The sequence below is a fragment of the Pelodiscus sinensis genome, chromosome 26, assembly GCF_052426305.1.
Source record: "Pelodiscus sinensis isolate ZL-2025 chromosome 26, ASM5242630v1, whole genome shotgun sequence".
NCBI classification, from domain to species: domain Eukaryota; kingdom Metazoa; phylum Chordata; order Testudines; family Trionychidae; genus Pelodiscus; species Pelodiscus sinensis.
The window spans coordinates 8,772,493-8,790,086 of NC_143077.1; the positions used below are offsets into that span (position 1 = coordinate 8,772,493).

At 50.6% G+C, this 17,594-nt stretch overlaps 1 protein-coding gene across 2 annotated transcripts in view; it reads right to left on the reverse strand.

Moving 5' to 3' along the window:
* Positions 1-17,594, reverse strand: part of COL8A2 (collagen type VIII alpha 2 chain) — a 194,474-nt gene that overhangs the window by 124,623 nt on the left and 52,257 nt on the right. Inside the window, exon 2 of one of the 2 annotated variants that reach the window (XM_075909154.2) lies at positions 6,777-6,831. The exons of the other annotated variant lie outside the window; for it this stretch is intronic. The gene's annotated coding sequence lies outside the window, so the exon portion shown is untranslated. The remainder of the gene's footprint in view (positions 1-6,776; positions 6,832-17,594) is intronic. 2 annotated transcript variants of the gene reach the window in all.

The window sequence follows — 17,594 nt, forward strand, 5'->3', positions numbered from 1 at the left end:
AAATAAGCTATTTCGAAATAACGCTGTAGTGTAGACATACCCTCTGACAATGGCTAGAGAAAAGTGCAAGAACTCTCCACAACGGAGTAACCAGCCCCAAAGGTGAATTTCTTCCTGACCTCTGTTAGCTAAAAGACAGCTTATACCCTGAAGCAGGAGGTTTTATATACCTTATCCCATTTATTTAATCCTATCTTGGAGGGAGTACTACAGAAAGGGATCTAGGGGTCATTGTAAATCCCAAGCTAAATATGAATCAAGAGTGTGAAACTGCTGCAAAAAAAGCAAACACCATTCTGGGATGTATTAGCAGGAGTGTTGTAAGCAACACAGAAGTACTTCTTCCACTCTACACCAACGGAGGCCTAATCAGTGCAGCATATTGTGTCCAGTTCTGAGCGCCACATTTCAGGAAAGATGTGAACAAATTGGAGACGGTCCAGAGAAGAGCAATAAAAATGATTAAAGGTCTAGAAAACATGACCTATGAAAAGAATTAAAGATTAAAAGATTTAACGAATCGGGTTTGTTTAGTCTGGAAAAGAGAAGACTGAGAAGGTAATGAAAAAGGCTCTCAAGGATCCAAATGATATTTATAAGGAGGAGAGAGACAAATTATTCTCCATAACCTTTGACAATAGGACAAGAAGCAATGGGCTTACATTGCAGTGAAGGAGGTTTAGGTTGGACTTCCTAACTGTCAAGGTGCTTACGCACTGGGATAAATTGCTAGGGAGGTTGTGGAATCTTCATCACTGGAGATTTTTTTAAGAGCAGGTTAGACAGTCACCAGCCAGGAATGTTCTAAATGGTGCTTGGTGCAGTGCAGGGGACTGGACTTGATGACCTCTCAAGGTTCCTTCCGGGCCTAGGGTTCTATCTGATGTAACTGTTGATGTTCCCAATATCCACAGCCATGACAAATCCTTTCTGAATTCTGCTTGGCTCTTGGCCTGAGCAGTGTCTAGTTCTTTCTGCCATTCACATGAGCACTGGCAATAAACACTCCTACAATGAGAAATCTACAGGAGCACAGGGCTAGAACTCACTCTCCCACCATGGCATAACAATGGCCAGATATAAACGAGGACACGTGGGGACCAGCATGGAAGCAAGGGTGTCTCAGGCACTGAGAACAGACCTATGGTATTAAGGGGCAACATTTTACCAAAGTAATTCCCTCCCCGCCCTCCAACATAATCGTATGCTAGAGAAGATCCTCGAGTGGCGTACATCAGTGTGGCTCCATCAGAGTTAATGAAGCTAATTCACACCAGCTGAGGAGCTAGTTTTTATCTTTAGCACATTACTCAGAGCCTGGAGGCAGAGACAGGATAACAGGCTTGCTTAACTCATCTCTGAAAACAGCCAGTGTAAGGGGATCAAGCTTCAGTGTCCGCCCTCTCAGTTCCTTAGGGACAGCAACAAGGGCCATGAAGTCATCCCAAACCCTGCTCTTGGCGTGCAGGATACTCTGTGTCCTCTACCAGGGCCGTCTTTAGGATTTACAGGGCCCAGGGTGGGGGGCATGATGCTTTTTTAGAGCTGTGATTTGATCATCTTCAGCAACACCTGAATGAAACATTTGAAAGCAAATGTCCAACTCAGGTCCTGTCGAGTGACACAGTACATTCAGAAACTGGCAGGACTGTTAAAAGGCTTTGCTGCCACTTGACTGCCTCTTTCACAGGTTCAAGTGTTCTGCTCATCACTCTGGTGGGTGTTTTTCCACTTTTAAGTTAACTAGATCCTCTCCAGAGGAAGAAGAGTCACAGACCAGGGAGAGGTGGCGGGGTGGACATTAAGACCCAGCGGTGCCCTAAATTTTCGGGTGCCCCTGTGCAGCTGTGTATTCTGCATATGTCTAAGGATGTCTCTGTCCTCCAACATTCTATTCTGCTGCTGACATCTTCCTTGACCCTCATGAAGAAAGAACCTTTACAATGAAAACAAGAGCTCTGGAAATCTAACTATCCGTGCTATAATCTTACCTCTTCTACAATATGTGAGTCTCTTTCTATTTCACATCACAACGAATCACACAATGTAAAAAAAAAGTTATGGCCTGATCAGAATTCAATTGCCGAATCAACACAACATGCCTCCTTTAGGATGGCAACACTCTGCACTTCCTTACATGCACACAGAAACCTACTCCTGCCTCCCAAGTGGATTTTCCCCTTCTTAGAATTTTTTACATCTCAGACATTCTAATTGCTCCCAGACACACAGACTGAAAGTGACAAGGGAAACAAGCTGTGCTTGCCTATATAATCTTATATGACGGTTGTTGCACAGCGCTATAACAATGTGCCTAATTTCTTTGTTCAGACAAAGAAAATGTTTCAAAGCTGGAGGGTTTTTTTTTTTATTATTCTTATTCTTTCAGTCTAAGTCGCTCTCTCTTTCAAAGAGTGCCAGTGGTAAGCACATAAATATATTCATGAGCTCCGTCTCATGCTTTGGAAAGGTACAATAGATAGAAAATAAATACCATATGAAATTTGTTGTGGTACAGTGGGCTTGGCATCTGAAACCCATACATTTTCCCCCCTCCAGCGGATGCCTTGTTCCAGCTGTTGGCAGGAGAAGCTGGCTACCTCTCAAACACTAGCCAGCTGAGAGCTTTTCATCAGTAGGCACCTGATGAAAGTCAGCAGAATACATGAAATGGGAGAAGTAACTTGCAGCCTGTTCCCCCAGAGGAAACATTAAATCTGTACAACGTAATCAGGTTTCAGGAGCAGATGCTGGCCTTTGGGGAATGGGTTGTTAGAATGTCTCTTCCTAATGCTTCCTGTTACTCCATTCCTGACCTTTGAACCTGAATGACTCCCACCAATCAGTGCCTTGATTTCCTGCCTTCCCAGGACAAAAGTCTGCTGCTCCCATTTCTGGGGTGAGCAAGGAGAAAATCTTGTTTATATTTCTCTAATATTTGCCTTCTGTTTTGCATTTGCAGTTTCTTCAAAGATACGGGCGCAATGCCTGCCAAGATTCCAGAGAAGATAGCCTTAGAAATGTAGACCATTTTTTTTCCCAAGCAAATTCAAAGAAAACAAATGTCAGGCCAAGAGTTGATATGAAATAGTTTAAAAATGAGAAAAAGCTGCCTTAGAGCTAGGTTTACATTAAAATAAATTTCTGCACAGAGGACTTGACTGAATTTCTCTCTCTGAAAGAAGAAAGGAAGGGTGGGGGAAGGAAGGGAAAGGCAGGAAAGGATAAAGTTACCTGCCAATTCGGTGCCGCGTTTCTGGGCAGGCAAGGTATGATGAGACAGGGCTTGGAGGAAAGGGCTTTGCACAAAAATTAGCCAGATTTTTTGGTGAGCATGCAACTTTGGACATGGTGCTGTCTGGGGCACATCCCTCTAGTTTTTTCTGTATCTCTCCTCAGGCTAGCAATGAGCCCTTGGCAACCATTAGCAAATGGGTCTTTACACCACCACGGGGAAGGGGCAAAACGTTCCAGCCGCTCTTTTACAAAGGGGAACGGATGTACAGCGAGATTCTGTGATTTGTTGAACGTTGTCAAACAGCTTACTCCTCAATACAGCCCAGCGCGGATGGCTTCCAGGACCACTTGTTTAGCCAGCTCTGTATCTGACCATCAGCAGGGCAGTGGGAAGGGCTCTGGATACCAGCGCAGTCAGGGCCCAGAACCACAAGGAACTGGGGGGCTGAACCCTCTTCCTTTCCCACTCAGTTCAGTGGAAGTTCAAGAGCATGGATTGAGCTATGGCAGCATGTGGCCTTTGGCTTGATCCTGGGCCAGGTCATGTACACCCATGAGGCCAGGGCAGTGGGTGTTGAAGGGCCCAGTTCCCCAACCCATCCTCATGGGAACAGTTCCCCGGCCATCCAGGGAACCCCTGGCGTGACTAGTCCAGCAAAGGGCTCAGCATGGTCCCCCGAACAGGTCCATTTCAGCTGTCTCTCTCCCTACCCCAGTGTGAATCCCCGCAGCTCCGCCTTCCCAGCATACTGCACTGTGGGATGCGTACCCACAATGCTTTGCTCTATCTGTCGACAGGGTGTGAGCCATGTGGCCATGAAACATCTACAATGGTTTGACCGTTTTTCACTTTGGGCAACTTTTGTGTGGTGACAGCACTTTCCTCGCCAAACCGTCCCCGTGTAAACACAGCCTCCACCAGTATGAACGTTTTACACAGTGGAAGATCATAGAGTTCACTCCCTTTATCAGCGAGAGAGAAATGTGCACAGCTGTTGTGTCCCTCCCCACCCCCATCCCGGCGGTAACAATTATTTACACTGGGCTTGATACTAAACAAAAGTGATGTTATTAAGTCTGAAAAATAGGATTTAAGAAGCATGATCAGCACGTCAGGTGACAGTCTCAAGGGGATCTCTGGGACCCAATTCATCACACCTGGTTTATACCACAGTGACTTCGATGGAGCCCCTTCTGAATTGCACCTTTGTCAGAAAGGTCAGAATCAGCCCTCTAGCTGCTACATCACCATTGATAGCACCAGTTGAGTGTGAGTGTCACCCCCAGTTCTCTACAAACCAACAGTTCCCCGAGGGGCAGCAGAGTCACAGCTCCCTGAACAGGAAACATGGAATAAATATTTCCAGTGTTGCAACGCCAACTTTTTGAAACGCCAACGCACCCTTCAGATGCCCAGTCCAAGCCAAGCAATACAGGGTAAGCCCATTGTCTAGTCAGTAAAAAACTCGCTTTCTAAAATCGCAATGTGTCCCTTCTGGGGTGGTCACATGTTCAATAATTCTTGCCCCCCTATGTTCTACGTTCAATAATCCTTCTCCCCCCCCCCCCGCGACATTTACTAATCACATGTGCAATAATCCACTCTGTGCATCAACCAGACAGAACCTCTTGTCTTCCTACTGTGTTTACTACAGGCTCTCGTTTCATGGACAAGCAGCAGTGGATTTACACATGCAGAGAGCTTCTAGTCCACAGTTTGTGCAGAAGACGTGCTTCATTCCCCTCAGATAACCAGCACGTGCTTCATCCCCCCCAGATAACCGGCATGTGCTTCATTCCCCTCAGATAACCGGCACGTGCTTCATCCCCCCCCAGATAACCGGCATGTGCTTCACACCCCTCCCCCCCAAGATAACCATCACATGCCTCATCCCCCCCCAGATAACCATCAAGTGCTTCATCCCCCCCAGATAACTGGTATGTGCTTCACCCCCTCCCCCCAGATAACCAGCACGTGCTTCACACCTCCCCCCAGATAACCGGCATGTGCTTCATCCCCCCACAGATAACTGGCACATGCTTCACGCCCCCCTCCCCAGATAACCGGCACGTGCTTCACCCCCCCCCCCCCCAGATAACTGGCATGTGCTTCACCCCCTCCCCCCAGATAACCAGCACGTGCCTCATCCCCCCCAGATCACCGGCAAGTGCTTTATCCCCCCCCCCCCAGATAACCAGCTTTCCCAAGCTAAATATTAATTCCCAAATACCAACACGGGCCCCAAGGCTACACTGCGGATCTCCAAGTTCTGCTCTGGTGTCCAAAGGGCAGCACAGCCAGGCCAACATTTTTACCCGTGGCCACTGACCTCAGATGCTTTAAAATCTGGCTACGCAATGACAGACCCATTGGGGTGAGCACCAGCCGTCCTCAGGGAAGCCAGAGGAGCTGGGGGTTCTTCCTGCTCTCTGAAAATCAGAGTCCGTGAAGGGGGGCCCCATGTAACCCTCGGCCACCTTTGGCAATGTTAGACCAAGGTGAGTGGCTTTGGAAAAGGACACCCAAACTTTGCCGTGCTGAGGGCTTCAGTGGCATCGTTCCCTGTCCCCCATTCGGGCTGCACGTGATGTAGGGAAGGGGAAGTGGAGTCAATTGGGAAGGTGCCTTCAAAGTTAGTACAGAATCTGCTTGCATCAGGGTGGAGGTGGGACCTTTCCGTGCTCCGCAGTGCACCAGGGAGGTGGCTTTGAAGAGCCACGTGGAAAGAGCTGGAGGGGCAGGTGGGCTGAGGGGCCGGAGAGCTGCTGCCATCTTGAGAGGGGCAGGTGAACAGCACAGGAAAATCCTGGAGGTGGAGAGAGGTAATTGCCTGGAGCTATGCACATCGCACATTCAGTGGCTCTGGCGCTGTGCGGGGGCTCCGGATGTCTCATGCTTGGAGACCCTTTGGCGGTGGACTCAGTAGATAAAGCTGCAGAGCCCAGACAGAGGAAAGCAGAAACCGGCACCATTTTTAACTGCAAATGCACAAGGGCTAATTTGCAATTGTTGAGGGTTTCCAAACTCTGAGCCCAGCGAGTGGAGAGGGCTCCATGGAGCCAGAACCCGACCCTGCCTTGCAACCCCGGGAGCCAGGCAGAAGAAAGGGCTGTGACTGGCTGGCCGTTGGGCCCTAGTCGTGCAGGCTTTACTCTGTCCAGCTCACATTGGCTGGACTGGGTGCCAAGAAAGGATCCAGGAGAAACCCCATAAGAGCATGTTTCTGAAACCCATATGCTCTGTTGCTTCCAGTGGATGTGCCCCGGAAAACACCCTCCCCCCATCTCTTTTCACCCTGCGATCTCAGCTACTTCCAGCTATTCCAGGCAGGGTCCAGGCTAACAGAGCAAACTAGTGCCAGCAGTTTTCTTGGAGCCCACACAACTGACGTCACTGTGAGCAGTCGGGACCCCAGTGTTCAGTCCACAGACCACGCGGTGCGGAGATCAAGGGCTATACCCGTTCCCTGGCCCCCTGAAAAAAGCACAGCTCCGGTTAAACAACCCTGATCGGAAGGAAGTGACAAAGGGACACATACCCCGGTATTGGTGGAAGATCGGACGGCAGTCTGTCCTCCGGGCAACGGGATGGAACTGGGGGAAGGAAGCGCAGGGAGTCAGTGACAGCAGCGGAGTCTGCCCGACGTGCTCCGAACACAGAAACAGGCGCTTGGCCCCTTCACATAGCTGGAGCCTTCTCCTGCCCTCCCTTTGCCCTGTAAGAATGACTGACAGCCCTGCCTTTCCTTAGGGATTTCATGGCTTTAAAGCATGTGACTTTGGTGGGGTTTGTCAATTAACCCGTTTTAAAAAAATGCATCTCAAGGTCTCTCTGTTGCCTTGTGCTTGACTCATTTTGCCTTCCAGCAAAGTCCAGGATCCCAGCCCTGCCTCAGGTCTCCAGACCCTGTTCACCCACCAGCTGCCAGACGGGCCGGCCTACCTTTGCCCGGTAGCTACAAGCCCCCTGCTTGTGAAGCCACATTGCTCATTCAGCTATCACGGTCGCAGCACGGCTGGTTTATAGCTCTGTGCTCGGCCTCTAGAACGCTGTCTGGGCAACAGGAAGTTTTGACTGACATCCGGCTGTCAAGTCCGTAAAGACTCAGTCCTAAGAGATCTTGTGGATCACCTAGAACATTGCAGCCTAACCAGGGGCGGTGGTAATGTAGGTATGAGAAGGCATTGCCTTCCCAAAAATGCCTATACTCCCCGGCCGCCTGTAAGGGTTGGGACCGTGGTGCAGCAGACCGACTCCCTGGCTGCCTGAGAGTGCTCGGGTTACAGCGTGGCAGTCCCAGCCCTACAGCTGGCCAGGAAGGATCGGGCTTCAGGGCAGGTGTTGGGCAGGGCTTAGCTTGATGGGGGGAAGTTGCAAAAAGGGCAGGGTCTTGGGCCTCATCCAGAAGGGGCGGGGTTAGGGGTTGCCTTCCCTCTCTGGGCCTTCACTGGGCCATCCATGAACCTGACAGGTTTCCCTCTTGATCTGCTCCATGGGCTCAGTCTGGCAGTTCTGCACAGCACCCTGTCTCTAGAAGGAAGAGGCTAGGGCCAGCACGTACAGAGTAGTAGCTGCCACTAGAAAGCTGGACCCTTGCCCTCCTTCCGATTGTTTTTGTAACAACTTTTAATTATAGCAAGAAGTCCTGTGGCACCTTAAGCACTAACAGATTTATTTGGGCATAAGTTTTCATGGGGGGAAAAAAGCACTTCTTCAGGTGCATGGAGTCGCCGTGCATCTGACAAAGTGGCTTCTACCCATGAAAGCTGATGCCCAATTAAATTTGTTAGTGTCTAAGGCTACATCTACACTGCAGGCTTCTTGCGCAAGAACTGTTTTGCGCAAGAATTCTTGTGCAAAAGGTCTTCCACAAGAGCGCATCCACACGGCCATGTGTTTTTGCACAAGAGTGTCCATGGCAGTGTGGACGCTCTCTTGCGCAAGAAAGCTCTGATGGCCATTTTAGCCATAGGGCTTTTTGTGCAAGAAAATCATGTTGCCTGTCTACACGGCCTTCTTGTGGAAGAGCTCTTGCACAAGAGGGCTTATTCCTCGTGGGGAGAGGAATAACTCTTCCAGAAGAAGCCCTGTTTTCCAATGCTGTCCTGTAAATTTACCTGCGCAAGAACGCACATGCAGTGTAGACACCCGGCAAGTTTTTGTGCAAGAATGACTTTTCCTGCGCAAAAAGTCTGCTGTGCAGATGTAGTATAAGGGAATGTCTACACTTCAATGCTATTTTGGGAGAACACATCCGAAATATAGCGGATATGCTATTTCAGCATTCCTGTAAACCTCGTTCCACAAGGAATAAAGGATGTTTCGAAATAGTGCTTTATTTCAAAATTTGGTGCTATGTATTTGGTGCAGTGTAGACACACCCTAAAGTGCCATAGGACTCCTCTGTTGTTTTTGCAGATACAGACTAACGCAGCTAGTTTTAATTAAGTGTTTTTATTACTTCTCTCCAAATGAATTCAAAGCTTGTATTGAACACGGTTTCGCTTGCACACTCGGGTACATCTACACCGCAGTGTTGTTTTAGAATAACCAACGTTACTCTGAAATAACATAGTCCGCATCCACACTACAAGAAGTTACTTCGACATAATGTCAAAATAATGTCGAGCTGGAGGACTTCTTACTCTGACTCTTGTAACCCTCATTTTACGAGGACTAAGGGAAGTCGGAGAAGAGTGTACGTCCTCAGACTTTCTGCTGTGTAGACAGCTCCGAAAGCTGAAATAAGCGATTTTGACTTAAGCATCGCAATTGACATAGCTCAAGTTGCGTAGCTTATTTCAGCTTTAGCCCTGCTGTTTAGATGTGCCCTTAAATACAGACACATCTTAGCCACGGACAAGAGGCCCAGAGAAAGAATCTATGTTTCGCGCCTATAACATGGACTAGCCCCAGTGAGATTCACCCTAGCAGCTCGGTGTTAGTTTTACAGTGCGCATGCGATGCGTTTCACAGTGTGTAAGAACTCTGCCAGGTTAGCGTGACTCACTGGAAACCATTATAACCCACCAGTTGGCTGGGATGCACAGCCTGGAAAACTCCAGCTCTTACACAACAACCTTTCAAAGGAGCTAGAGTGAAGTTGGCGTTGAAATGTAAAGATGACCAAAAATAGGGCATTTCTTGAAATGAAAAACTTTTCAGTTCTCTCTCGCTCGCTCGCTCTCGGCAGCACAGAAGAATTTGTGCAGATTTTAAATTAAAGCCTCTTTGCACTCATTAGCCAAATTCCCGACATAAGTTTATGTATTTTACAGAGGAATTTAGCCCCCTGAAAACACTGAGTTTACCACAGAACCTCTGACGACAGCCTTTTTGCTGTCGTAAAGCAAACCCAATGGCTCTCTGTTGTTGGGTGTAATTCTTGCTTCAGTTCTATTACAGTCCAAAAACTGTTTAACAAAGTTGTCCTCTCTCTCTCTCTCAGAGATGAATAATGAGGATTTCAGCACAGGCTGTCGATCATCCAGACCAGATATTATTTACAGGGCGATACAAATGAAGGTCCATTAGCCTATTCAGCAATCTGGACCCCAATGCCCCACAAAAGTGGAATGAAAGGTGATGTGATTTGCCCAGAGAACCAACGGCAGAGCTGGTACTAGAACCCACCTCGCTTTCTTCCCAGCCCTAGCCACTGGACCACCAGGTCCTACAGCACTAGCGTCCAAAATGCCAGACCCTCTCCAATGTCCCCACATCATTCATTGTAGGCGCCAGGCTAATTGTGGGTCATGCAGATCTGGAGTCCTTCCACATTCACTGCTGAAAGCTCTTTAGCTCAGTAACAAAGGATCGTGATGCTGCGGCTAGAGAGATTAAAACATGGGCTTTTCCGGTCAGGGGCCACTGACCCACAGAAAAATCAGTCAGAAGCTGCAGAAAAGTGAGAGGCAAAAAAAACCAAACTCCTCCTCCCCCCCACACACAATCCCCTTGCATACCAGAGCCTAGGGGGGTCCAGGCTAGTAAATTTTGTGGGTGGGGCCAAAAATGAGGAGTTCAGTGTGTGAGAGGGGGCTGCCAGGAAGTGGTCTTGGGGTGTGGGGTCTGGCCAGGCAGGAGGGTGCAAGAGTAGGCTGGTGGGACTGGGAAGGTGCAGGAGCAGGCTGGGGGTGGGAGGGTGCAGAAGCAGAGGGGTGGTTCAGGATCTAGGCAGGAAGGAGGCCACAGAGCTGGAGTGCCAGCTCCGCAATGCTAGTGGGGAGCCCCAAGCTTTGGGGGCCAGATCCAAGTAAGCTGGGGGTCAGATTTGTCCCCCAGGCCATAGGTTCCCCACAGCTGCACTAAAGGAAGAAATCCTGCATTTTAAGTGTGTGTGTGTGTCCCACAGGTTGAAAAGTCTATCAGCCCATCCAGCTGCAGAGTCAGTAGTGGCAAGGTGAACACCAGTGAGGCTACTACAAGGACATGCCAAAAGCTGTGATTCACCCTAGATCTGCTTCTCAGCCATTGCAAGACATCCATGTTGCAGCTTGGAAAACAAATCCCATGATTAGAAAACGCATTTGTGTATCCACAAGGGCTTGTGGGCCACGTGGCTTCTCAGTGGAGGCGCCAGGCCCCCATAATCCTCCGAGCCACGTAGCTTGGAGGAGGGGGTAAGGGAATGGGGATAGGGCGGAGCAGGAATGGGGGAGGGACAGAGGGTGAAGGGGGTTGCAGAAAGGAGCCCATGAAACTAACCCATTAATAAAACCAGCATTCCCTATCAAAGCTCACTGGCTTGCTGCTGTTCTAGGACCGGTGGCAAAGAAAACGCTTTCCATAGAAAGCCAAACAACAGGGTTCCATAAAAACTCCCCCCCACCCCCATTAACAGGGTGCTTGACCTGTTAGCTTTACCCAGAAGACCTTTGCTTCGAAACCAGGATGCAGGGAGCAAGAACTTTGGAGGATGTCTGACAGATTTCCCCACAATAAAGGCAAGGGACCAAGGCAATCATATTTAACCCCCTCCCCTCCGCAAAACACTGAATTCAAACGGATTGAAATCACTGTGTTAAGCGCAGCTGAGCAGGAAGATGTACCAGGGTACAATTAGTGAAATCTCAATATTTTTCTGTAGAAGATAGTAATTAATACCACCGTACTCTAACTTCCATCCATAGAGCTCGAAACTATTTACAATGCAGGCCGTTACCACGGTTTGATTGACAGGCCCAGGGAAGTAGTAAAACTGCAAAGCATTTTGCTCCCACATATCCCATCTGGAGCCAGAAGTGCCCCAAAGGGCTCTTTGCAGAGTAAATTCCCCTAATGCTGCAGATGGCTGTTCCCCTGTAACCTTAGCCAAATCACAGCCAGGGCCAGCCCCAGCCTTTGCACATCAGCACAGTGCACTCAATTAGTTGCTACATTTCCAACGAATTGGGCTTGTTTCTTCTGTTTCCGCCAGCCTAGCTCCATGGATTTTAGTGGAGTGACTCCTGACTTGCACTGGGGGGAGGGAGCGGAGAATCAAACTCATGCTCTCTCTTGTTTCTAGAGGAAACCAAAAGCCTTGCCAAGCCATGCAAGTTGGGAATGCAGGTTAACATCACGCACGATCATCCCTGCCCAGTTCCACTTGGCAGGAGCAAAGCTGCTAGCAACTCTGCTCACTGAAAAACCCTGTTATAAGCTATCCCCTAAACAAAACTTTCTATCCAAACCCAAAGGATGGACACCTGTTATGGCCAGGATGTCATCTGCATTCATTTCCTGTGCCGGTGACTCAGCATTGATGCATGCCCGGCTCTTTCCCAGGCTCCAGCAAGGAGCCTGCACCCTACACAGCCTACAACCTCTCCCTCAGCCTGCAGGATTCCTCAAGAGCTGTGAATCAAGAGCTGAAATGGGAGAAGGCATTCTCCAACTTTCTCATGGAAAGTGCTCTTATAGTATGTTGGATCCAGTGTTCCCTTTGCAAGCTGAGTGCTTGGGTGGCCACCCAAGGGAGAGTCAAATGCCACCCAGCTGATCAGCAGAGCACCCGCAGCATATGTTTCTATGGGTGGTGCACATCTGTACATGCATTGGGGCACATAAGAAAATTTATTCCACACATGGTTGGAAAAAAATTAGAGGGAACATTGGCTGGATCCCGCTGCCATCAAGCACAATGGGAAATGTCACTGGAGCAGAACTGAGCCCAATGAAAGGTGAAAGCAGTGGAGCCAGCCAAAGAAACATCCTACCGAGCAGCATGTGAAATTACACAGCGTGGCCTGAGGCTGGTCTCTGCCACTGGGGTCCTTGCTGGGACCTGCAGGCTGCGTGGGTGCCTGGATACAAATGAGTGTGTTACGGACAGGACAAGAGCCCGTACAGGTGGGGAAGGGAGGCAGAAGGAGGTTAAATGAATTGCTCAGGGTCACACAAGGAATCTTTGGCAAAGCCAGTCTCCAGTGTCTTAAGCACATGGCTCTCCTTCCTCTTTAGCCCTAGGCTTTTCCTCCTCCTCACGGCCAGTGCTCCCTATTAGAGACGGATTCCGCCCTGAGTTGCCTACTTCCAGGTGTGGTTAAGGGCTGGGCTCCTGTGCAAGCATCTACGCAGCTAGTTTTAGCTCTGCTGCCTGTACCCCACAATTTCCAGCCAATTGACCCAGGCTCTGAGTCTTGGTGCACTCCGGAGAAGTCAGGGGAGTTGCACCAAAGCTAGCCACAGAGCCAGGAATCTAAGCCTGGGCTCTGAGCCTGCTCAGGGAGCTGTGGTTCTCAGCTCTGCCGAGTTGCTTTGTGCTTGGCTGATATCACGTCCCATCCAACCACTCCCCCACCCAACACATGTATCCGGTGCATTTGGCATCAGCAAACAGCTCCACCCCCTCCCAGTGAGGCTAATCTCTAGCTGTTCAAAGCCGCAATCTTACCATCCCGCTCCAAATGTCCCCTGCAATCGAATATCTCGTTTCATCTTTCTGAAAGGCTCCAGGCCCCTCACTTTTCTCACGACTACGTGGATCACAGGGTAATGCTGGCAGACGCTGGGTATCTGTGGGCAGCATCAAACCTGGGACTTCTGAGCTATGTCTACACTGGCATCCTTTTCCGGAAATGCTTAAAACAGAAAACTTTTCCATTATAAGCATTTTCGAAAAAAGCGCGTTTACATTGGCAGGATGCTTTTCCGGAAAAGAACTTTTTGCAGAAAAGCGTCCGTGGCCAATCTAGACGCTCTTTTCTGCAAAAAAAGCCCCGATGGTCATTTTCGCGATCGGGGCTTTTTTGTGGAAAAGAAATCTGTGCTGTCTACACTGGCCCTTTTCTGGAACAGTTTTCCGGAAAAGGACTTTTGCCCGAACGGGAGCAGCATAGTTTTTCCGGAAAAACACTGACGATTTTACATTAGATCGTCAGTGCTTTTCCGGAAATTCAAGGGGCCAGTGTAGACAGCTGGCAAGTCATTCCGGAAAAGCGGCTGATTTTCCGGAATAAGTGGCCAGTGTAGACACAGCCCTGGAGTGTAATGCACGAAGCTCTGAAGACGTGATCTCCAACCTTTGTAAGCACACTGCCACTTTTTTAATTTAAGTGCAATCCAGGATCTACCTCAGACCCAAATATCTTTGCCCTGCCTGCTTTACGCCCCTTCTCCAAGGCCCCGCCCCTGCTCACACCATCCTCCTTCCATTAGATCATCTTCCTGTTCGGGCTAAGCCTAACACAAGCAGCATGGACGTGCCCTCAGACTTTGGGAGTAGCCACCTACCTAGCAAGAGAAACCTGCCGGGGATAGATACGTATTCTGATTTGGTAAATGGAAATGAGGTCTCTATGCCAAGGCCAGCAGCTCTGTCATCCCTTCCTGCTCCGAGCATCTGCTTTGCAGCCTCTGCTCCCAGCTCTCCCGTTGAATTAACCAGAGACAGATGATTTTGCAGGGAATGATACCACAGGAAGAAGCAGCTTCTCACATTGGGGGAATAACACCTGGCTCAGATCAGAGTTTCCAACCCACTGGACTTCAGTGCAAAGAGTAGATCCCAACGCCTCCCAGCTCCTCGCCAGCAACACTGAGCCTAGAAATCAAGTCACCCAGCAATGGTCAAATTTCAAAGCAGTGTAACCGCACCCCGGCCATAGGTCCAGGCACGGGGTTCTCTCTGCAACACCGCACACCGTTGCAAAGAACCAGATTAAAAACCAGCTTGGTTCCCAAACAGGAATCACTTTGTTGTATGTCTACATGGCACTGGAAAACATCGCCTGGGCGTGCAGGGCTCCATAATTCTGGTGTAGCCATTTGGGCTGGAGCCTGGATTCTGAGACCTCCGCAAGGGGGTGGTCTCCACAGCTGGGCTCCTGTGCAAGCATCTACACAGCTAGTTTTAACCCCGCTGCCTGTACCCCACAATTTCCAGCCAATTGACCCAGGCTTTGAGTCTTGGTGCACTCCAGAGAAGCCAGGGGAGTTGCACCAAAGCTAGCCACAGAGCCAGGCATCGAAATGCTAGGATTTTTTTTTTGCCGTGATATTTGTAACAGGGAGAGGCTCACTGCCGCCGCACCTTTTGCTGGACACTTGGGCTATTTCTACACAGGCCGGTTCTTGCGCAAGAATGTCTGTTCTTCTTCCAAGTGTCCACACTGCCCGCCCACTTTTTGTACACTAAAGCGTGGAAAGAGGGGGCTACGCTCTTTTCTAACAAGTGTAAGCTCTCTTGCGCAAGACGGCAGTGTGGATGCACGGCAGGGGTTTCTTGTACAAGAAAGCCCTATGGCTAAAATGGCCCTGAGAGCTTTCTTGTGCAAGAGAGCATCCACACTGCCATGGATACTCTTGCGCAAAAGCACATGGCCGTATGGACGAGTTCTTGCACAAGAACCCACTAGCGTAGACATAGCCTTGGGGAATTAGCTCTTTTCAGCCCCAGATGCCTCTTTCTGGCCAGCATCTCACCTGCTTTACCTGTTGCTTCTGTTCTCCCCCTTGTATCAGGACCCATGTTCCCCCCCAGACCACAGAGCCCTTCCCTCAGGATACTGCTCTGCCCCAGTGCCCTCACACTCTGGGGTTCCCCCCCTCAGGGAACCCCCAATCCCTAATGCCCACCTGACCTCAGTGACCCTACTGCCCAGTCATCCTCTAGCCCCTGCCCCCAGGGCAAACTGCAGCCTGAAATGGCCAGTCCTCACAGGCAAGGAGGTGGACCTGCCACCTTCTGCTGCCCTGGTGCCTCCCTAGAACCTACACTGTAGACGTTGCTTGAATGTGCCCAGAGGGAAGTCGTCCAGCATCTCCTGTTAGCAAGGCCCAGGAACATCTGCCATCTCGACTGGCTGAGCTGCTCTTGTCTGGGCACCGCCAAGCTGCAGACGGACTTTATCACAAACTCTTTGGTTTTGGCTTCCAGCTGGAAAAGCAGCCTGCTCCCGTTTTCCACAGACAGCCTCTTCCTCAGGTGCAAGAAGGGAGAACTCCCTACTGTGAGCGCTCCCACGGTGTCCAGAAATCTGTCATCCTTCCCCACTCTGGCAGTGTGGGCCGGTGGCTGGACCCCTACACTCAGCCCTGGCAGACTGCATGACCCCCCCGTCCCGCCCTGCAATCCACTGACATGGCCTCCACCTGAGGAGAAACACAAGACACTCCCTGCATTCCCCTCACACATCAGAGCCTATGGGGGCCCAGGCTAGTAGATTTTTGTGTGCTCCAGCCCTGCGGGAGGGGGGATGACGGGGAGGAGTGCCTGCACAGGCTCCCCAGTGCTGGGGGGAAGCCCCAAATCCTAGGGGGAGGATCCAGGCAAGCCGGGGGATGCATCCAGTCCCTGGGCCTTTGGTTCCCCACCCCTGGTTCATGCTATGTTAGCACTCTCACCCCCCCCCCGCGGCTCACCAAACCCCTCTTGGCATGGCAGCTGTGGAGCAGAGGCACGGTGAGGGGAGGCGGCTGGTCCAAGGTCACACAAGTCTTGAACTGAGATCTCCTGACTCCCAGCCCGATGCCCTAACCCGACGCTGGAGAGGAAGCCTGGTCCTCTGTCACAGTGGGCTGGGAGAAGGTAGAAATGGCTCTCTCCATTTGAAGGGTGCATGGTTGGGAGAGGGGCATGTAATGATTTCATTGGCTCGATTAGTAAACAACAGAGCCCCTTGCTTAAGCCCTGGAAGTCGGGGTTAATGAGACAGAAGGGTGAGATCGTTTCTAAAACTGGGTCACCGGAAACTGGGCTGGACAAGAGCACTTGGCAGGAAAGGACACAGGGCTGGACAAGAGCACTTGGCAGGAAAGGACACGGGGCTGGACAAGCACTTGGCAGGAAAGGACACGGGGCAAGAGGCTGCTAGGCCAGGACCAAAGAGCAGCTGAGCCACACTGCACCCTGCCCACCTAAGCAGAGTCTGCACGGACCTTTTCCACACAGGGGGCGACAGACTTGCTGGACCCCTGGGCCCCCTCCATGCTCCTGGAAGGGGTGGGGCCTTGGACAGAAAGGGCAGGGCCAGAAGCAATCGATCCTCACCGCTGCCTGGAACACACCACGCCCCCTGCTTCCGGGAGCCCGCAAAGCTACTAGACCATCCCACCAGGGCTCCGGTGGTGATTTAAAGGGCTTAGGTCTCCAAACACCCCCACTGCTACAACATCTGGAAGCCCTGGGCCCTTTTGAATCACCAGGCTCTAGGGAAATTCTCCCCTTTGCCTCTCTGTAAGCGTGCTTGTTTCCACATCAGCCAGCACTCAACACCCTGGGGACCTGAGCCAACATCCAGGCCAGGGAAGGAGGGGGGAGGAGGGAAGGGGTGGAGATTTTGCATTGCCTGCAATGGGTCTAATGGGCTCTAATGGGTCTAATGGGCTCAGGGGCTCTGCTTCCTCAGCCCCCACTACTTTGGAGGGATCTGAAGATGCCTCACTGGCAGCATTCAGCACTCATCCCACTCAGATTTTAGCCCAGGGTCAGGACCAGAATGGGTTCAGCACTTTCCCCGACTGGCTGGAAAACAGTCTCTGAGAGCTCAGAAGTCATCCAGGGCAAGGCGCCGGCTTACGACAGTCTCCGAGCTCGCTGGAATCTCTGCCCAGGGAGCAACGGGCTCCCGCATCTATCACGGAGGAGCAATTATGCAACCTACAGGAATGCTGGCCAGGGAGCAGAACGGCAGAATGATATAACCTCGTGTGAGCAGCCCAGAAAACTCCACAAACATATTTCAAGAGCTGATGGGAACTGGCACAGTTGCACAGCCAAACCATCTTTACAATTCAAGAAAAATCACGCAGGTGTTGGAAAGCCAGAGTTCCGTGGGAAGGATGAAAATGACTTATTGGTCCACAGATGTGGCAGGACTTGCGCAAGGAGCAGCAGAGAAACCCAAATATCCTGATCCTACTCATGCTACTT